The following is a 22,875-nucleotide window of genomic DNA, read 5'->3' as shown; positions in this document are numbered from 1 at the left end:
AATAGTGATGGTGCTGCCTATTGCCCACTCCCCACCACTGCAATCCCTGGATTCACAGAGCCAGAGCTATAGAAGGCCGCAGGAGTTTTTGCCTAGGGTCTTAGCACCGACCAATTGTTGCACCATACCCTGGTCATACATATGGCCACCTTGAGGTAGGCAATATTGGGCTGATCCGATCGTGGGCCCTAGGGCCCAACAATCGGATTGCATTGAGGAGAAAATGGGCGGTCGGATCGAGGACCACATCAACAAACCCATTCGGTCCTCGATCTGTTGGGATTTTTAAAGGTGAAGTAAACCCTTGCTACTAAAATCCCCTACCCTACATAGACCCCCCTCCCTGCTCCTCCCAGCCTATTTGGTACCTTTGCTAAATGCCCCTAACTCTTTACTTACCCCTCGGTGCAGATTCTGTCCAGCAAGGTTCACGGCAGCCATCTTCTTCTCTTCGGTAGTCTTTGTGAAGTAAGGGACGTATCGGCGCATGGGCAGTTGGAGCAATTTTCTGTTTTGCGACAACTGCGCATGTGCCAAAAGTCACGGAAATTGCAGAAGTGCCGGAAGAAGACCCAAAGCGGCCGAAGATGGTGCCCGTGAACTGCACTGAGGGGTAAGTAAAGAGGTAGGGGCATTAAGCAAAGGTACCACCTAGGCTGGGGGGGGAGCAGGGAGAGGGGTCTATGTAGGGTAGGGGATTTTAGTAGCAAGGGTTTGTTTATAATTTAAGCCCAGCTGATTGACATCTGGCTGACTTTCAACCAGAATCAGGGAAGCCCATCGGAGAGCCTCATCAGGGCTGCCATCAAAAATCGCGGGTCTCCCCAGTGATGGCCAAGGCCCCCGACAAGGTTAAAAAACATTAGTGGCTAGGGTTCCTACAAGTTAAAAAAATATGGTGCCAGGGCCCACTACACATTCAAAAAACATTGTTGGCCAGGGCCCCCTCGTACAATTTAAAAAACATTGGTGGCCAGGGGTCAAAACATTGGTGTTCAGTGGAACTTACCATCAGCAGGTTATTTTCATCCTCCTCTGTGAGCGGTCATCTTCGTTCTTTTCTGCCGCGGCTTCCTTTTTCTTTTACAGCGTCTTTTTTCTTTTCAGTCACGGCCTCTTCGTTCTTTTCCTTCATGGCTTCTTTGTTCTTTTCCGTTGCGGGTTCTTTGTTCTTTTCCGTCGCGGGTTCTTCGTTCTTTTCCATTTCCATTTCGTTCCTTTCTGTCGCGGCTTCTTGATTTATATTCTTTGTTCTCTTCCATGATTTTCTTCGTTCTTTTCCGGAGAGTTTTTTTTTCTTTCTTTTCTTGAGCTGTTTTCTTTGCTCTTTTCCAAAGCTTCTTCTGTAAAATGACCGGGCACTCCTAAGAACCCAAAGAGTGACCCCTGTGCCACCCTGATGTCGGCCCTGGGCCTAGAGTCCTGCGCGGGTCCATTTCTTGGAACCCGTACCCGCAACCTGCAATTTGCACCCGCAACCCGCATTCTTACCTGCTGGAACCTGCTACCCAACCCGCAAGTACCTTATCCGCAACCGAACCCGCTGACCATCAAGAATCAGGAAGTGCTGTCATTGTAAACCGGAAGTGACAACATCGGAAGTAGGTGTGATCAGAAAAAAGGAGTAAAAATTGCTATTGAGAAGACCCGCGGCCCGACCCACAAACCCACGTCTATACCTGCACACGGAACTTCTACCCACAGGGTACCAGAGGTTTTTGTGGGTAACCCGTGGGTACCTGACCCGCTGCAGGACTCTACCTGGGCCCCATACACTGAGCAATAAACTGCCAACTTAATCTGTCAATTAAAACTGCCCATGTATGTGGCCCTTTAGGCACGTGTGCTTCTGCTGCCTACACCTAATGCAGGACCTGACACCCAGCATCAGTGGATGAGCCTTGGAAGTCCAAAAGAACATTACCTGCTGTATAAACTGGGGAAGGTCCCGGTGTGTCAGTGAAATGTGCATTTCTGGTTCTGACTCAGAGCAAAAGCTCTCCACCTGTATTAGCCAGTCCAAAGGAATTGAGAGCCCTGTGTATCTGATACAGTCACATTCATATGAATGGAAGCTGCCATATTGCTTGTCTCTGCGCTATAAAAATCCCATTGCAACGTCACCATGTGTTCCAGCCACTAGAGGTGCTGTTCTTGTTGTTTTCAAGCTTACACTTAGTAAGGTACAGGTGAATATATTTCTTGTAAATATATACAGAACTGCTGATCTACTGTGCCCCCTATTCAGCTTGGGCCCCAGAAGTTGCAGGGCCCTAACTGCTAAATAGCCATTTGCTTGTAACACTTTCCCTGTTGGTCCGTCCCTTGATATTCCGGAATGAGTTTATTCTCCCAACTCCCTATTAGCGACCAGATGTGGGTATAACTGTACTGCCTTAAAAAAAGAGGGACAAATAAATGTGGAATTAATGTTGTGTCTTCCAGGTTGGTTCCCCTGGCCTGCGCTGCACTCGGTCACATTTAAGCACGAGCACATGGGACTAATGGGAACAATGTGAGGGAGATGTGCGGCTGTTGGGAATAAAGGAAATGATTTTATTGCCTGAAAAGGAATTCTATTAACCACCCATTCAGTTAAAGGGAATCGTCCCTAGAACACTTTTTACTGGGGCCCCGCCTAGTGTGACTTCTTCTCCAGACGAGGGCGCTTTTCCTCAACTTGTTCTGAACCTCAGACTCGGGGTAGGAGGGGGAACGCCATAGTGACTTCTATGAATCACACCACGTGCTGTACTACATCTCCCAGGATCCTCAGCAGGGAAGCCCAAACTGTTTTGCTCAGCGACAAGAGCCTTGGATTAGGCATTTCCTCTTGCTGCTGTTCAACTACAACTCTCAGAAACGCATAATAGCCTTCTGAGCTAGGAGTTGTAGCTCAATAACAGCTGAATAAAGGCCAAGGTCTAGAATGAAAGGACCCAGATAAAGTATAACGCAGAGGCTATAGTCCATGAGCATGGGTGCAAAATCTGGGACTGCTGCCCACCATCCCTGCTGGGAGTCCCAAGAGAAGAGAAGAGGTACACGATGCGGTGTTGGGGGGCAGGTTTGGCAAAGGAGATGAGGGTGGTGTGCCCTTAAAGGGATTCTGTCATTATTTTTATGATGTCATTTTTATTTCTAAATTATCTGCAAATAATTCACTATCCAGTATAAATGTCATTGCCTGAACCAGCAAGTGTATTTATTTTTAATTGTAATATTGGTGTGTAGGTGCATCTCAGGTCATTTTGCCTGGTCATGTGCTTCCAGAAAGAGCCAGCACTTTAGGATGGAACTGCTTTCTGGCAGGCTGTTGTTTCTCCTACTCAATGTAACTGAATGTGTCTCAGTGGGACATGGATTTTACTATTGAGTGCTGTTCTTAGATCTACCAGGCAGCTGTTATCTTGTGTTATGGAGCTGCTATCTGGTTACCTTCCCATTGTTCTTTTGTTTGGCTGCTGGGGGGGGGGGTGATATCACTCCAACTTGCAGTACAGCAGTAAAGAGTGACTGAAGTTTATCAGAGTACTAGTCACATGACTGGGGGCAGCTGGGAAACTGACAATATGTCTAGCCCCATTTCAGATTTCAAAATTAAAGCTAAAAAAAAATCTGTTTGCTCTTTTGAGAAATGGATTTCAGTGCAGAATTCTGCTGGAGCAGCACTCCACTGCCGGCTAAAATGTAAATCTTCAGTGGGATGGAACTCGGAGCGATTCGCGAGTCACCCAAAGTTTCCTCGTGAAACGAGTGCCATCCCGGCGGCACTTTACATTTTAGCTGGCGGGAAGGCAGTTTGGGGAGATTAATCGCAGGGCGACTAATCTCCCCAAATCTGCCTGTGTGCCCCGACCCTTACCTCAACTGATGCATTTTTTGAAAAAAAAAAATTTTTTTTCCCATGACAGTAACCCTTTAAGCTGGTGGTCCTAGTGTGCCCCAAACCCCCAGGCCAACATTGACAGGGGCCCAGTAAAGTCCCACTGCACCCCCAAACTCCACTAATAACACCACCGTACGCTCAATCGCCCCAAGGGTGGTAAAAGTTGGATCCTTTGGAGTGTGCATTCAGGCTGGGGTTGGAGCCCAGATATACATTATTGGGGGGCCCGGCTACAGTAGTGCACCCCCGGTTAGGTGCTTTTATGAAGGTCATGGGACTCCCAAGTTGACTTCTATTATCCTTATAATAAAGGGCTACAAATAGATGATAGATTTAGTGTTATTATAAAGTGAGTCATGTGACTGATGACATCACTACACTTCAATTATAACCGATGACATCACTAGGCAGCATTAAGTATAATGTATAATGCTGGTGTTTATGATATAAATACATGTCATATGCAATTAACCCTTACATTGCTGCCAGGCCTATAGCAGCAGCTAGATGATAGTACAGATAAGAGTTGCTGATAATGATTTGCTGAGCAGCAGCCCCTTGGGGAGGATTAGGCAGAGGAGCAGAAGGTGAGAGGGGAGACAAATCCCAAATAAGATCAGAAGCCCCGAGCAGCGCCGGCCCCTGTTAGAGAAAGGGATCGGGGGAGCGAGACAATGGGCAGGAGGAGGAGGAGGGGGAGGAGAGAGGGGAGGGCTGGGCTTGCCGGGCTGCAGTACCAGATACAACTGGATGGAGCTCGGGGGGAGGCAGCGCCGCTCTCACTCACAGTCTCAGCCAACGGATTGTGCATCTCGGGGGATCCCGCCTGCGCCCCACTTGCACCCCCAGACTCACCCTGAAACCGTGTGGATTTAGCGCAGTCCCAGGACTCACAAGCGGCTCATACACAGCGACTCGCTCCCCCTTCCTCCTCCTCCTCCTTTTTTCAAACAGTCTCCGTCTCCCTTCCCCCCGCGCCTGGGATCTCCGACCCTTCCTGCTGCTCCTGGAGTCCCGGTAAGTGCCTGTCCGGCTGCTGCTGACACTGGGGCGGCTTGTGCTGGATACATTGTAACCTGGGTGTGTGTGATACACTGGAACTCCATGCTGTGCTGCAACTGCCTGTTTCCTATCTGCCACTCACATTCCTCCTGCTTTTCTATTAGTACATTGGCTTCCCATGTCCGGACTTATCAGATCCCTCATCCCCAGGCCTGAATTAGATGCCCCTCAGCCTTCCTTTTACTCTGGATCTAATTACCCCAAAATCTTCCTCTCCTCCTGTTAGATCTGATGTCTCAGGCCCTGCACCTCATTCCCTATTTTAGTCTGGATCCAATTAACCCTTATCCCTAGTCTTCCTCATAAATATGGTGCCACTGGCCTTTTAATCTGGGCCAATTCCCCTGATCCTTAGCCCTCCCATTGGATCTGGATCCCTCTGCCCCAGCCCTTCTGTTAGATCGGGGTCTCGGGGGCCCTGCACGACTAGGGTTGCACCTTTCTGGAAAAAAATACCGGCCTTCCTATATATTTAGCTTTTTTCTCTATTAATAACATTGGGATCAACCATCATTTTTACCGGCCAGGCCAGTAAAATACCAGCCAGGTGGCAACCCGTTCTCATCCCTTCTTTCAGTCTGGACCCACTTGCCCTGTTCCCCACTGAGCCCCAGCCCTTCATTTAGATACAGACCCAATTACCCTAAGCTTTAGCCCCATGGGGCAGAACCTCATCTCTTCTTACAAATTAGATCCCATTATCCTGATCTTAGACTTCCCAATTGCACCAGAGCACCCAATTAAATCTGAGCCCCATGGCCCTGTACCTCACCCCTTCTATTACTCCAACTACCTTGGTTACCCCCCACCATCATTAGTTCTGCCTCTACTGCCCTGTATCCCAACCCTCCTGCTGGATCTAAATCCAACCGCCAGATTCTTCTGCATTCATTCGATCAAGCATGGACTAGTTGAGGCCCTCCAGATCTTTTTACTGCAACTCCCAGCACCCCTCCTCAGAAGCTGTTGTTCAGTCTGTAATCCCAATGACAATGGCTTCATTGGATCCTTCTCTTTGGCTTTGATTCAAAACCCCCCAGTATTAGATCCATAACTGGGACATTCCCATGGGAAGCTATAGGGTGATCCCTTTCACCACTGATCCTTATTGTGCCTGACAGAGAGCAGTAACCGCAGCAGCATTTCACTTCCCAAGGCCTCGAATTCCATGAAATCCCTGCAAGGCCCCAGCAAGCCTGGGACTCTCCTGACAGATCAGCCTGGGTCATAAGTCACTTGCCTGGGGCCAGTTGGTTTGGGGAGGAACTGCCAACATTACACGTCGCACCCAGTCCACACCAACCGCTCAGCTCTCAATTGTTTCCCCGTTGCTAGTCTGTCTGTGCCGGCCTGTTTACTCTATGCCTATTTATTCCTATACAACCCACACGGGCGTTTATTGTTCCACATTACTGCCAGAAAGGAATTGACGATAACACAACAATGTAGCAAAGCAACGCCTTGTTCATAATTAACCACAAAGCTAGGAAAAAAACTGTGAATCCATTTTTGATCTGTATCCCTTTAAGAATGATGTGACAGTGTATAATTTGTTTGGATAGATATAGATAGATAGATATAGATAGATATAGATAGATATAGATAGATATAGATAGAGATAGATAGATAGATAGATAGATAGATAGAGATAGATAAAGATATAGATAGATATAGATAGATAGATAAAGAGATAGATAGATATAGATAGATATAGATAGATATAGATAAAGATATAGATAGATATAGATAGATAGATAGATAGATAAGATAAAGATATAGATAGATATAGATAGATATAGATATAGATAGAGATAGATAGAGATAGATAGAGATAGATAGAGATAGATAGAGATAGATAGAGATAGATAGAGATAGATAGAGATAGATAGAGATAGATAGAGATAGATATAGATATAGATAGATATAGATATAGATAGATATAGATAGATATAGATAGATATAGAAAGATAAAGAAAGATAAAGAAAGATAGATATAGATATATATCAATGGATTTCCTTGTGGATTTACATGTATGTGCGTGTAATGTTTATACGTGTGACCTGAAATTAATGAATTGTAAATGAATTCTGAGCCCAGTAATTGAGTGTCAGGGTCAAGTATCTGTGAAAGAGGGGTGGGCTGATATATCAGGAGACTGTGGGGGAGGCTGTTTCTCAGTGAATGGGAGCGGGTTACAAAGGAGTAAGTGAAATAGTGGTGGTCCTTATTTATAAAAAAAAAAAAAAAAAGGTATTTCCACCCCATGAGAAGAAGGAACATCAGTGAAGTAAGTTGGTTTGGGTTTGATTCAGGGGGGTTGCTTTGAGGTGGTACCTTCCATAAGAGAGGGGGGGGGGAGGTTGGAGGGTAACAGGTGGGAATAATATAGGAAATAAAACATGCCGGGGGGGTTGCTTTAGGTTTATAGTTCAAAAGCCACTCCTTGAATATGACTGGAAAACCAGGGCTTTAGATTGTGAGCTCTGATGATCATGGCACTCTTTATTGACCACTAAGTGGATCATTTTGGGGTATATATGCTGTGAAATGTGTTGCCCCTTGTTTGGCTGTAGGTTTTCTGGAGCCCTCATTTATTGCTTGGAGTCATGGATCTGGTTTTCGATAGGGATGCACCGAATCCACTATTTTAGATTCGGCCAAACCCCCGAATCCTTCGTGAAAGATTTGGCCGAATGCAATTGTGCATATGCAAATTAGAGATAGGAAGAGGAAACCATTTTTTACTTCCTTGTTTTGTGACAAAAAGTCACGTGATTTCCCTCCATATGCAAATTAGGATTTGTTTCGGCCCGGCAGAAGGATTCGGCTGAAAAAGGTTGAAAACCGACTCCTGGATTCGGTGCATCCCTAGTTTTCAACCAGTGGCGGGTAATTGGCACGTGAATCAACCCAGGCTGGTGAAGATGATGGTGGAGAAGGACTGAGAACTTGACAGACTTGTAGAATAAATGTTGCCATTTATCATTTAAATTTATCAACAGACTCTGCTGCTTATGGGGCCTAGACTGACCAAGGTTTGAAAATTAGGCTGGTGATGTGCTCCTCTCCTGGCACTTCTGTATGGACCTTGTGCTTGAGTCGGCCAAACCAGGCCAAGATCTGTTTGCTTGGCCAGCTTAAAGGGGAACTATTGTGAAAATGAAAATTTAATATAAGCTTCCTCATACTGAAATAAGAGACTTTCTTAATACAATATTCTGCATTGTTTCTGAAATAATCAAGTTTATCTTCACTATTCCTCTCTCAGCATCTGTTTCTCTTCATTCTCTCTTCATGCAGCAGTTGGGTGTCAGATATTCATTGACAGTTAGATCCAATATATCTTATAGGGGGGCTCCTTTTGCCTAGAAGATGTATTAGAGCTCACTCTATTAAACTCACCAGACATTGTGTCTCTCTACATGCAGAATTTGTGCAAAAGGCATTTAGTTTGTTACATTTTGTTTGTGTTAGAATTAGAGTGAGCTCTAATAAGGAGGAATATATTGGATCATTCATCTGACACCCAACTGCTGCTTGAAGACAGAATGAAGGCATTATTTGCCTTTTTCTTCTGACTCTTTCCAGCTTTCAAAATGGTGTCACTGACCCTATCTAAAAACAAATGCCCCGTAAAGCTACAAATATACTGTTGTTGCTAGTTTTTATTGCGCATCTTTCTGTCCAGGCCTCTCCCATTCATATTCCAGTCTCTTATTCAAATCAATGCATGGTTGCTAGGGTAGTTTGGATCCTAGCAACCAGATTGCTTGAATAGCAATCTGGAGAGCTGCTAAATAACCACACATCATAAAAAATGAAAACCAATTGCAAATTGGGTCAGAATATCACTCTCTACATCATACTAACATTTAATTTAAAAGTGGACAACCCCTTTAAGTAGAGTAGAAGGCGCCAGAATGTGCCTATCCAATAAGACCCTGTTCTTCTAAAACTTAGAACTTGGGGGGAGTTGTAGTTCTACTGTAGTTGCAGTCCCAGAGTATGTCCTTCAGTTCCTGGTCTGGGCCTTGTGACCAGTACCAAACAGGAAGTGAGGAGTGCACACTCTATAGCTTCCCCCTTGTTTTGTGCAAACAGTTGACTTATGTATAATAACTTGTCATTTCCCATTCATCTGAGCTGCGGCAGATAGGAGCCTCTCCACGCTCCACCTCGCTTACAATTTCATGCTTGGCCAGATCTCCCATAAACTTACATATTTGGGTCTGTCAATTCACTTCCCTCTCTCCGCATTTGTCAATGATCCCTCGTCAGTAACACATAAATAGATTTCTTCCTCTTGACGCTTGAGTAGTGGGATGCTTTACCTCTAAATAAACCAAGGATTCGTATTTCTCTTTGGCTCCTGGGGGGTGCTGGGAGTTGTAGTTGTAGGGGGTTAAACTTCCATCAACAGCTGGTGAGACCGACTGCCTAACCCTGATGTAAACTAACCAGGCTCTGCGGGGGCGGGGAACTAGAGACAAAAGGTAGTGGTTAATCATTGTCCCTATTGTGATGTGCCTCCCCCATGAACTGTGCCACAATGGAATAGTCTGCCCCCTGTCCCATTCATGTCCCTGTTAGTACAGATGGGACAGTCATTGAAACGCAAATACCCCTGACATTAGTCATATCCTGGATGGGGGATTTATATATAGTGAATAAAGTACCCCCTCTTGTAAAATATAAGGATATTATAAGTTACCGAGGAGTTTCATGACCATATAAAAACACGAGGCCGAAGGCCGAGTGTTTTTATACAGGTCATGGAACTCCGAGGTAACTTTTAATATCCTCATATTTTGCAACTGGGGGTACTTTATTTATTATAATACACAAGTTTCAGTGAGTCATGTGACAGAAATGACATCAGAACTCACCGTTTATACATGATGACATCAGAACTCACCGTTTATAAGGATATAATTTACAAGATATTCATAGCTTTTGTGTATTTTATATATATATAATGCTTCATGGTGAAGGCAAGCTGCAATGTGTCTCCAGGAGCTTGCAATCCGTCCTAGAAGCTTCTGCTTCCGACTTTATAAAACAGAAGTCCGTTCTTCTCCCCCGCCTGTTAATCAGCTTGCTTCTGCTACATTGTTTCAGGAGTCCGCGCCAACAGTGCAGAGAATCGAAACAGTCAAGACAGATCCAGCCTTCGGCAGCAGTTTTATTTCCGTCATGGAACATTTATTAATGGAGGGACAGTTGAAACCCTGTGTTTATTATATCTCCCCCACCCCTTTATTACATTGTCCTGAAACCTGAATATAATACGTCTCATTATTTGCACTTTTCACACTGGTATTTACGGTGCATATTTCCCGGCTCTAGACAGAATGTGTATAATTAGCATCTGTGTTTGTAGCCCCAGTGTTAATTAAGAAATTACTGCACAAACTGCATTTTTAACGCTCTCCTGCCTTTTTAACTCTCTCTCTGTATATCTGTAACCTTGTTATGAGCTAAGGGGGCCCAGTCTGAAGGTCAGTTAGGGGGAGATTTGGGGTGAGTGTTTATTTGTACCCTGGGTACCCCTGGAACTATAGCAGGGTGACTGTTACCCCAATGTTCCTATGTATCTGTAACCTTGTTATGAGCTAAGGGGGCCCAGTCTGAAGGTCAGTTAGGGGGAGATTTGGGGTGAGTGCTTATTTGTACCCTGGGTACCCCTGGAACTATAGCAGGGTGACTGTTACCCCAATGTTTCTATATATCTGTAACCTTGTTATGAGCTAAGGGGGCCCAGTCTGAAGGCCAGTTAGGGAGAGGTTTGGGGTGAGTGTTTATTTGTTCCCTCTTAACCCTTTAGAGTACTAATCTTTTCAGGGTGACAACATCTGGATGCCTTTTCTTTGGGTTAAATCACTCATGGAAAGCCTCCTGGTTTGACATTGGCCTACCAAAGCAACAGCCTCACAACAATAACAACAAGATCAATACACTACACTATATACTCAGACTTTCCATTATTTATAGTGACACCATTATAGCAAATAGAGGACATCACAAATGTAAATCAAACTGATGCAGCAATGTTCCAGGCTCATGTTATCCCTTCTCAGACTTCTGAACCGAGGGGCCCCACCCTGCAGCTCTAACACAGGGCTCAAGATAGTAGAATAGTAGCATTTTTGTTTTGTATTTAATATAATGGTTCTGCCCTGGCCTAAATACATGTTACTTTCTGCCTAGCATAGATTATACCATGCTTTGAAACAGGACATACATTTTCTTTAGTTTTACCTTTGAGAAGATTAAGTTGAATTGTTCACTTTTAAGTAAATTTTTTAGTACAGGTATGGAACCTGTTATCCGGAATGCTTTGGACCTGGGGTCTTCCGGATAATGAATCTTTCCGTAATTTCGATCGTCCTACCTTAAGTCTAATAGAAAATCCTTTAAACATTAAATAAACCCAATAGGCTGGTTTTGCTTCCAATAAGGATTAATTATATCTTAGTTGGGATCAAGTACAAGCGACTGTTTTATTTGTACACAGAAAAAAAATAATTTTTTAAAATTTGGATAAAATTGAGTCTATGGGAGACAGCCATTTTGTAATTCGGAGCTCTGTGGATAACGGGTTTCCGGAAAAGGTTTCCATACCAGTATGTTATAGAATGGCTAGTTTTAAGGAACTTTGCAATTGGCCTTTTTTGTTATAGTTTTTGAATAATTTGCTTTTTTCTTCTGACTCTTTCCAGCTTTTAAACAGGGGTCACTGACCTCATCTAAAAAACAAAAGCTCTGTAAAGCTGGCCATACACAGGTAGATCGCCAAACGAGCGGATCTCTCCCCAATATGCCCACATTGAGCTGGGCGATATTGGACTGATCCGATCGGATCACAACGCAGTCCGGGCGGGCGGATAGTGGCACCGCATCAACTGACAGATGCAATGAGATTTTTTAACCTGCCCTATCGAGATCTGGCCTAGTTATCGATTGGGGGAGTCTGTTGGAGGACCCCACATACCAGCCAATAAGCTGCCAACTCAGCCTGTCAGCAGCTTTTATCGGCCCGTTTATGGGGACTTTAAGGCTACAAATGTATTGTTATTGCTAATTTTTATTACTCTTTCTATTCAGGCCTCTCCTATTCATATTCAAGTCACTTAAGTCAAATCAACGCCTGGTTGCTGTGGTAGTTTGCACACTAGCAACTAGAATTTGCAAAGTGGAGAGCTGCTGAATAAAAAGCTAAATAACTCAAAAACCACAAATAATAAAAAATGAAAGCCAATTGCAAATTGTTTCAGCATATCACTCTCTCTATGTCATACTTGCTTTATAGGTGAGCCACCCCTTTAAAAAAAAAAAATGGTGTATTTTATGTACTTCACTTATAGTACCAGCCAGAGACTGAGCGGCTGGTGCCATATTGTTTCCCACAGAGTACAGGGGGCGTAACTATAGAGGAAGCAGACCCTGCAGCTGGCCCCATGAGGGCAAATAATGAGGGCAAATAATAATTTCGATATTTATTGATAAAACTGCAATTTCTGGATATGTTGGGGGACCATAAAATAAAGGTGCTGTGGGGCCTAGTAACATGTAGTTACACCACTGCCCTACTATGAGGGTATATTTTATGACTTTTTCTCTGAATATAAGCAGTTATACATGTAGGGTAGAGCTTCCATACTATGCAGACAATACTCTTGTGTTTTTGTAGGAAACTGTCAGTCTTCTCAGGTGTGTGTGGTGCTGCGTTATGGCCAATAACCGCTGAAAGCGGCAGTCAGGAAACCAAACAGGAGCTTGTGGGAAAAGCACACACCTCTCAAAGGGAACCTTTTTACAAGAGATTTACTCTGTTACTTTTTCTAAAGGACGTCGACCCATTTTACCTGCTCTTGAGTACATATTTCTTAGCAGCTTTAATACGCAGGTCTGAAAAGTGAATCCTGAGCTATTGTCTGGCAACTTGATCTACTTAGTCGGGATTAAGCAGAGTATAAAACACGGGGTAGGAGCAAGACGGGGCAGGCCTTTTGTATGACTGGAAACGTCCTATGATTCCATAAGTCCTCTGGATCGGAAGCTCTTAGGGCTCCTCTGTACTGTTAGTAGTTGTTTGCATTTCATGGTGTGCAGTCATCCGAGGCTGCTCCTTGCCGCAGAATGGGACTCGTGCTTAGCAATCAATACACAGAACCCTGTGCCCCTTAAGGGGGGTTTTAAAATATCTGCATTCTTTGAATAATTCCGCTATCTACAAATAAAAGAGGGTATTTAATATGCTCTGTAGCATCTATTTATGCAATTCCTGTGGGATCGCATTTATATTCTATTTCAAGAGGCCAGTTGTTAATTGTGATGTCACTAAGACTACAATTGTGCGCAATTGTGATATCATTTGTTAGCTAGTAGAATTTTATTCTTTTTGTATAAGAGTGAAAATATATATATTTTTTTTTCGGGCTGAATGCTTATGTGGACTGGCTGGTTTCAACCTATACAGAAATGGGCTGCTGGAAATTTTAGGGCGAGTCATGGGGAAATTACTAAAAAAAAATAAAAAATTAACTTTAGTACATAAACCAGTCTTTGGGTTATGGGTATAACTCTCCAATTTAATAATCCCTGAATAATAAATATGTTCTGAGCGTATGACTGTCTGCAAGTTACTAACACCTCCCACTTTAGAGGTGGTTACATATTATAGCCCCTCCCACTTTAGAGATGGCACCCAGAGCACTTAAAGGATTGCTAATTGTTCAATAGTGGGTTTAAAAGCTACATTTACAGATATAAAGGGCCATATTGCGCCCCATTGATGGCCCCAATAATTAATTTTTTAATAAAAAAAAAAGGGGGAAATTTTGGTCCGTTTTGGGCACAGGCACCGTTTCAGACCTTTCATTTTATTTATTCAGCTTCTCTATTGTTCAGTTTGCTTTGCATTTTCTTCACTATGATTTAGTTCCTTGTGTCAATAATGACATAGGCTTTAGTAAACACTTTAGAAATTACAGCCACAAAGATGGCTTTGTGTGCCGGGGTTCTGTAGTTCAAGGGCAGTAGGGGGGTGTCTTTGCTTTTGTGGGATAATAATGTCCGAAAAAGAAAATTGTTAGGTTAGTTTTTCGGTTTGTCTTCCCAACGATTTTACGTTTAGAAACGTTACTGCTGCTGAAAGTAGTATTTGGCTGCTTATATTATCTGCCTTGCTGGTTCTGACTCCTGAAACTGGCAGAAGCCAATCCCAGAGGAGAACTGACAGTGGTGGTAAACAAATACGGCTTTCAGTTACTTCAAACCATTGGAAATGTTTAACCAATAATGGAAAGTTTCTTTCTTTGTGCAGAAAACAGTGTTTCGGGTGAAGTTCCCCTTTAAAGCTGAGGTGCTTTGCTTTAATGAGCATAGAAAAAAAAAATAGAAAAGAATCAATTCTGTGTTTGGCCCCGAGCTGGTCCGTTGATTTATTGTTTGTTTATTCAGTGTAAATTATTTGCAGATTAGGTGGAGTGAGGGCAGCCGTGGAACAAGGTCATTTTCTCACAGCAGATGGTGCAGAGGTGCAAGTGCAAATGCTCATTCCTGGTGCAACCAATGTGCAGATGTGGATGGGCTTTTACCTTGCCATAGGGATATAGGACTGACGCTGCTGTGTATTGAAAGATTTGGAGATTATGTTAAAGGGGAAGTAAACTTTTTAAGAATGAGGTACAAAATCCTGCCTCCTGGTGCTCTTTTAAAAAGCGCTTGCCTCCAGGGCAAAAAATGTAATGTCACTGTAAACTTCCCCTTTAAATGAAGCAGAATTGTATGTTAATTTGCCAGGGTGTGTATTGCTAAGGGGTGGAAGAGACAGCCCTATGTTTGGTCCCTGCATGAAGGAGAAACCTCCCCAAACATGAAGTGTCCCAGACTCCCAGCTGGAGGCTTTAGAGGCTTCCTCCCCTGCGGTCTGCACATTAACACGGCAAAGGGTTTGTGTTTGCACACAGTCAGTGCCGGAGTTATTCAGCGATGCCTGGTGGGAGAGGAAACCTGCTAATTCTCTAGGATTTTTAGAGTGTGAACATGAGCTGTTAGTTGGATAAAGGAATCTGTTCTGCCCGCTGCTTAGTTTTCTTCTCACCATCCCCCCCCCCATTATGTGGCTCCTTTTATAGTTCCCTTGAGGACCCCGACTCTATTTGCTTCTTGTTGGCTGGCCTGTCACTTCTCTCTTGTGTGCCTTTGCACTCTCATCAGTTTCTTTTGTGTTCTCTCATTTCCTAGTCTCAGCCTTCTATCCCTGCTCTCGGAGCTTGCCTGCTACCTCTACCACTGCCTTGTCTCTTTGCCACCCTCCTCTCCTTGTTGTCCTGTTGCTAGGACCTGCTTACATCAACCCTAGTTCCATCCACTGGTGCCCACTCCTATTCCTCTCATTGGGTAGTCTCTGAATCCCACCTTTCATTTCATTGACTTTGAAGGCCATCCCTCTGCTTGTCTCTCCCTAGCCATCCATTTTCTCTTTGACTTGTCTCTGGAGCCAATCTCTAGTCTTTATAGCAGGGGTCCCCAACCTTTTTTACTCGTGAGCCACATTCAGATGTAAAAAGAGTTGGGGTGCAACACAAGCATGAAAAAGTCCCTTGGGGTGCCAAATAAGGGCTCTGATTGGCTATTTGTTGGCCCCTATGTGGACTGTTAGCCTACAGTAAGCTCTGTTTGGCACTATACTTAGTTTTTATGCAATTAAAACTTCCAAGCCTGGAATTCAAAAATAAGCACCTGGTTTGAGGACACTGAGAGCAACATCCAAGGGGTTGGAGAGCAACATGATGCTCACAAGCTACTGGTTGGGGATCACCGCTTTATAGAGTCTCTGTAAACTTCTACTTTCAAAGTTGCTTCAGCCAAGCACAACTTTAGTAATATCTCCCTATTTTTGTCATGATTTGTTATTACTTCAGTTATGGTGTTGTCAAATGCTTGTGTTGGGTCAAATGGTGTTGTTATGGACTGAAAACCTACTTGTTTCATGACCTCAGTGATTTGTATTTAGAGTCGTGGGGTCAGCACCCATACATTATTAGATCCCTCTCTCATTTGACCTCCAAACAGCCCTTTTGTCGCCCAGAGGTTAATCATATCCAGATGTTTTCCTTCTCATTCCAACATCTTTGTTATAGATTCAGTAGAATGAGAGCTAAATACCTTTATTTATAAAAAAAAAATTCTTAGTGTAGAACATAACTATGGGGTCAAATATTTGGAGTCAACACTGCTTCAACGTCTAAGATATTTATTGAGCCAGGGCTGGATCAACATTTTCATATATGAAAACCTTATGAGCTATGGTGGGGTTCTTGACCTAAATAAGTTGGACAACCACTGGCCAAGGTCAAACAGGCTTTGATGTAGGATCTCAACCTAGAAACTCTGAAAGATCGATATCGATTGGACACGTTTCATTTTTCTGTCTGACCAAGGGCTGCATTAATTCAATCCGACAACCTACAAAAACTTTGCAGAGCAGCAGATCTTCTAATGTATGGCCAACTTTGGACCTCCTGCCATTAGAAAGTGTTCACCATTCCAACATGCTAATACTAATTAAACAAGCCTGTATTAACTGTGGGATTTACTTCTCCTTTAATGCAGACCTTACTTGTGCCCCTCAGAAAAACACTTCCCCCCCTGACTTCTACCTGCTGCCTTGTCTCCAAAGCTAATCATGGTGTGGCTCGTTGGGCACCATTGAACCGTTACGGTCATCTCTCGCATTGAGTAGAGTCACCACCTTCCTCTACCAAGATAAAGAAACCATGTAATGAGTTAAAACCCCCTTTTTTTTTTTTTGCCCTGTTCCTTCAGAGCAGCCTCACTCTTGTTTGACACTTTCAAAAACTTTGCACGTAGGTGCGACAGACGATTGAATGGGATCCATGGCAGTTTGTGACTGAGCAAATGTTACTGTGCAAACAGGACTGAAGTTCTCAAGGCCCTACTAGTGAAAGTCGTGTTTACCTGAGACAGTGTGCAGGTCCCTACATAATCCTTATTACAGAGAATGGCTGGGCGGGGGAGCAGCTCAGTAAAACAGGTTTTTTTTTTCTTCTTTCCAAAAAGCCAGATCCCTTTAGGTCATAGAAGATTTATAGTAAGACAAGAATTGTTTCTAATAGTCCCAGTGTATTCTAATAACACAGGAATGTCACTGCTTTTTGGGTCTTTGTATACACATGTCTTTTGTAGAAAAAAAAAAGTCTGTGACCATCAGATTCTAAAAATAATGGGGGGGGGGGAACCTATTCATTGTATCTGGAGAGAACTTTTATTTATTACCAGTAGTAAATGCTTCCCCCCCCATAAATATTACTAAAATATTACAAAATATTAACAAAATATTACTATTGTGATATCATTTTAGTATTGCAATTGTGACATCACTCTGAAGTATTGAATAATGTTCCACAAAATACAATACATAAGAATCAGCAACATCTGAAGTATGTAGGATATAATGCAAAACCGATATCGAGTTTCCTGAGGGTGACTTCTAATATCCTTATGATTTCAAATTGGGCACACATTATGGTTTTTAATACATGAGTGATACTCAGAGTTCCCTGTATAACTCAGCCTGCAGCCTTGTGCCTTTATATGGTCACAGAACAACCCCTCAGTGACTTCTAATATCCTTATCATTTACAGTAGGGGGTACATTATCTCTTATAATACATGAGTGATACTCCGAGTTCCCTGTATAACTCAGCCTGCAGCCTTGTGCCTTTATATGGTCACAGAACAACCCCTCAGTGACTTCTAATATCATTATCATTTACAGTAGGGGGTACATTATCCCTTATAATACATGAGTGATACTCAGAGTTCCCTGTATAACTCAGCCTGCAGCCTTGTGCCTTTATATGGTCACAGAACCCCTCATTGACTTCTAATATCTTTATAATTTACAGTATAATACATGAGTGATACTTTTGCGCCTTTGTATGGTGAAACTTTGGCACCTTCCAGTTGGAGCAGTGGCCCAGTACTCCACAAGCTAATGTTACTACTCAGTGTTTTTGAATAATGCAGTCTAATCATTGGATCTTGCTAATCTTGGGAGTTGAATTGTATGGTTATTGTGAACCACAAGATTAAAGCCCTACCTCGGCATCCGGTAGCTTGCGCAGAAAACCTTTTGTAAAGCTGTCCCACCCCCCTCTTTTCCCTTAGGGTCTTTTCCAAACGAAAGCTTGTCTTACCAGACTGTATCAAATATCCATCTGTGTGCGGAGAATGGAGCGGGCTGCATACTTTCACATACTCACTGTCACTTAAATGTGAAGCTCAATGTGGTCCTTTTCTAACTAAAATATAATTTTTTTTTTTTTTTATAATTTTTAAAACTTTGCAACATTTTTATATATATTTTTTTTTTCCCCAGAAATGTTTTCCATCCTATATTTAGAGTGGATCTTACAATGGATGTGGCATTTTGTGGCCAATTGCATTCTGACTTTTGCAGTTTGCAGTGGTAATGCTTGCACGGGCTCTTTCAGGCGATTCCCATACCGGTGGGCTTGATATAGCACTACTTCCAGAAATTCTCCCATGTGCCATTCTTGTGATTGAATAGTGACTGAAAAAAAAAACTAAACTACTATTTGACCGTCAATAAATTCTCTTATGGAAGCATCCGGTCTGCTCAGACTGTCATTTCATAGCAGTGCTGTTAAATTTATTGCCCGTTATTATCCGAGGTAATGGTGATGTTATCTACCTGCTACCTGTCTTTCTGGCAGTAATATGCTGATTTATGAGACTGATACCACACGTGCTGTTTCTACCTGCATATTTCAAACATTCATTCATGTGCCATCATTTAGAGGGAGCGGTGGTGGTCGCGTGTCGGGGTTCATGCGGATTCTTAGCCCCTAGGTATACCCTTTACAAGTCCTCTTATGAGTCAAATGTGCATCACAGGATTTAATTAAGACACAACTGGCCTTATTAACTAAATATTTTACTTTTGTAGCCTTGTGGACCTTCTCTGGGGGGATGACTTTAAAAAAAAAAAAACACTTGACACACTGACTGACTCATGTTTGTTTAAGCCAACTATTTATGTAAATATTATATTCACAATCCATTGTGCCCTATGAGTACTAAGGCCTGTGTTTTTTTTGTCTTAATATCAATATCTATGTTGACGTTCTGCTGAATCCATTGTGTGATCATAAAACTAACAGGTAGTTTGTGTACACTCCCAATTCTTTCCAAGAAGTCTGCCATTTAAATATTGTGGCCTTCAGCCTCTGGGTATGTGATGGATCCAGTCAGGTGATATCAAGGTTTGGAAATAAACTCTTGGGAGTGTCATCATATGTCAACAGAAGCTCATAGATCCCTGTATGTGCTCTAACATGTCAGATTTTGCTGTGTACTGATAACTTGACCTTGTTATTTACTCTAGGCGCCATCTCTCCCTACTATACCTGCTATCCTACAGTCACACTCCCTTCCCAGAGACTATTATCCACTGTTACTATAGGCACCATCTCTCCCTACTATACCTGCTATCCCACAGTCACACTCCCTTCCCAGAGACTATTATCCACTGTTACTATAGGCTCCATCTCTCCCTACTATACCTGCTATCCCACAGTCACACTCCCTTCCCAGAGACTATTATCCACTGTTACTATAGGCACCATCTCTCCCTACTATACCTGCTATCTCACAGTCCCTTCCCAGAGACTACTATCCCTCTGTTACTATAGGCACCATCTCTCCCTACTATACCTGCTATCCCACAGCCACACTCCCTTCCCAGAGACAATTATCCACTGTTACTATAGGCACCATCTCTCCCTACTATACCTGTTATCCCTCAGTCACACTCCCTTCCCAGAGACTATTATCCACTGTTACTATAGGCACCATCTCTCCCTACTATACCTGCTATCCCACAGTCACACTCCCTTCCCAGAGACTATTATCCCACTGTTACTATAGACACCATCTCTCCCTACTATACCTGCTATCCCACAGTCACACTCCCTTCCCAGAGACTATTATCCACTGTTACTATAGGCACCATCTCTCCCTACTATACCTGCTATCTCACAGTCCCTTCCCAGAGACTACTATCCCTCTGTTACTATAGGCACCATCTCTCCCTACTATACCTGCTATCCCACAGCCACACTCCCTTCCCAGAGACAATTATCCACTGTTACTATAGGCACCATCTCTCCCTACTATACCTGCTATCCCTCAGTCACACTCCCTTCCCAGAGACTATTATCCACTGTTACTATAGGCACCATCTCTCCCTACTATACCTGCTATCCCACAGTCACACTCCCTTCCCAGAGACTATTATCCACTGTTACTATAGGCACCATCTCTCCCTACTATACCTGCTATCTCACAGTCCCTTCCCAGAGACTACTATCCCTCTGTTACTATAGGCACCATCTCTCCCTACTATACCTGCTATCCCACAGCCACACTCCCTTCCCAGAGACAATTATCCACTGTTACTATAGGCACCATCTCTCCCTACTATACCTGTTATCCCTCAGTCACACTCCCTTCCCAGAGACTATTATCCACTGTTACTATAGGCACCATCTCTCCCTACTATACCTGCTATCCCACAGTCACACTCCCTTCCCAGAGACTATTATCCCACTGTTACTATAGACACCATCTCTCCCTACTATACCTGCTATCCCACAGTCACACTCCCTTCCCAGAGACTATTATCCACTGTTACTATAGGCACCATCTCTCCCTACTATACCTGCTATCTCACAGTCCCTTCCCAGAGACTACTATCCCTCTGTTACTATAGGCACCATCTCTCCCTACTATACCTGCTATCCCACAGCCACACTCCCTTCCCAGAGACAATTATCCACTGTTACTATAGGCACCATCTCTCCCTACTATACCTGCTATCCCTCAGTCACACTCCCTTCCCAGAGACTATTATCCACTGTTACTATAGGCACCATCTCTCCCTACTATACCTGCTATCCCACAGTCACACTCCCTTCCCAGAGACTATTATCCCACTGTTACTATAGACACCATCTCTCCCTACTATACTGCTATCCCACAGTCACACTCCCTTCCCAGAGACTATTATCCACTGTTACTATAGGCACCATCTCTCCCTACTATACCTGCTATCTCACAGTCCCTTCCCAGAGACTACTATCCCTCTGTTACTATAGGCACCATCTCTCCCTACTATACCTGCTATCCCACAGCCACACTCCCTTCCCAGAGACAATTATCCACTGTTACTATAGGCACCATCTCTCCCTACTATACCTGCTATCCCTCAGTCACACTCCCTTCCCAGAGACTATTATCCACTGTTACTATAGGCACCATCTCTCCCTACTATACCTGCTATCCCACAGTCACACTCCCTTCCCAGAGACTATTATCCACTGTTACTATAGGCACCATCTCTCCCTACTATACCTGCTATCTCACAGTCCCTTCCCAGAGACTACTATCCCTCTGTTACTATAGGCACCATCTCTCCCTACTATACCTGCTATCCCACAGCCACACTCCCTTCCCAGAGACAATTATCCACTGTTACTATAGGCACCATCTCTCCCTACTATACCTGTTATCCCTCAGTCACACTCCCTTCCCAGAGACTATTATCCACTGTTACTATAGGCACCATCTCTCCCTACTATACCTGCTATCCCACAGTCACACTCCCTTCCCAGAGACTATTATCCCACTGTTACTATAGACACCATCTCTCCCTACTATACCTGCTATCCCACAGTCACACTCCCTTCCCAGAGACTATTATCCACTGTTACTATAGGCACCATCTCTCCCTACTATACCTGCTATCTCACAGTCCCTTCCCAGAGACTACTATCCCTCTGTTACTATAGGCACCATCTCTCCCTACTATACCTGCTATCCCACAGCCACACTCCCTTCCCAGAGACAATTATCCACTGTTACTATAGGCACCATCTCTCCCTACTATACCTGCTATCCCTCAGTCACACTCCCTTCCCAGAGACTATTATCCACTGTTACTATAGGCACCATCTCTCCCTACTATACCTGCTATCCCACAGTCACACTCCCTTCCCAGAGACTATTATCCCACTGTTACTATAGACACCATCTCTCCCTACTATACCTGCTATCCCACAGTCACACTCCCTTCCCAGAGACTATTATCCACTGTTACTATAGGCACCATCTCTCCCTACTATACCTGCTATCCCACAGTCACACTCCCTTCCCTGAGACTATTATCCACTGTTACTATAGACACCATCTCTCCCTACTATACCTGCTATCCCACAGTCACACTCCCTTCCCAGAGACTATCCACTGTTACTATAGGCACCATCTCTCCCTACTATACCTGCTATCCCACAGTCACACTCCCTTCCCAGAGACTATTATCCCACTGTTACTATAGACACTATCTCTCCCTACTATACCTGCTATCCCACAGTCACACTCCCTTCCCAGAGACTATCCACTGTTACTATAGACACCATCTCTCCCTACTATACCTGCTATCCCACAGTCACACTCCCTTCCCAGAGACTATTATGCACTGTTACTATAGACACCATCTCTCCCTACTATACCTGCTATCCCACAGTCACACTCCCTTCCCAGAGACTATTATCCACTGTTACTATAGGCACCATCTCTCCCTACTATACCTGCTATCCCACAGTCACACTCCCTTCCCAGAGACTATTATCCACTGTTACTATAGGCACCATCACTCCCTACTATAACTGCTATCCCACAGTCACACTCCCTTCCCAGATACTATTATCCACTGTTACTATAGGCACCATCTCTCCTATCCCACAGTCACACTCCCTTCCCAGAGACTATTATGCACTGTTACTATAGACACCATCTCTCCCTACTATACCTG

At 43.7% G+C, this 22,875-nt stretch overlaps 1 protein-coding gene across 2 annotated transcripts in view; it reads left to right on the top strand.

Moving 5' to 3' along the window:
* The first annotated feature begins 4,590 nt into the window (after positions 1–4,590).
* The window catches only part of vangl2.L (VANGL planar cell polarity protein 2 L homeolog), a 55,366-nt gene continuing 37,081 nt past the window's right edge, over positions 4,591–22,875 (top strand). Inside the window, exon 1 of one of the 2 annotated variants that reach the window (XM_018228720.2) lies at positions 4,591–4,906. The gene's annotated coding sequence lies outside the window, so the exon portion shown is untranslated. 2 annotated transcript variants of the gene reach the window in all.

Source organism: Xenopus laevis, chromosome 8L (genome assembly GCF_017654675.1).
Source record: "Xenopus laevis strain J_2021 chromosome 8L, Xenopus_laevis_v10.1, whole genome shotgun sequence".
NCBI classification, from domain to species: Eukaryota; Metazoa; Chordata; class Amphibia; order Anura; family Pipidae; genus Xenopus; species Xenopus laevis.
This window is presented reverse-complemented; position numbering and strand designations above follow the sequence as displayed.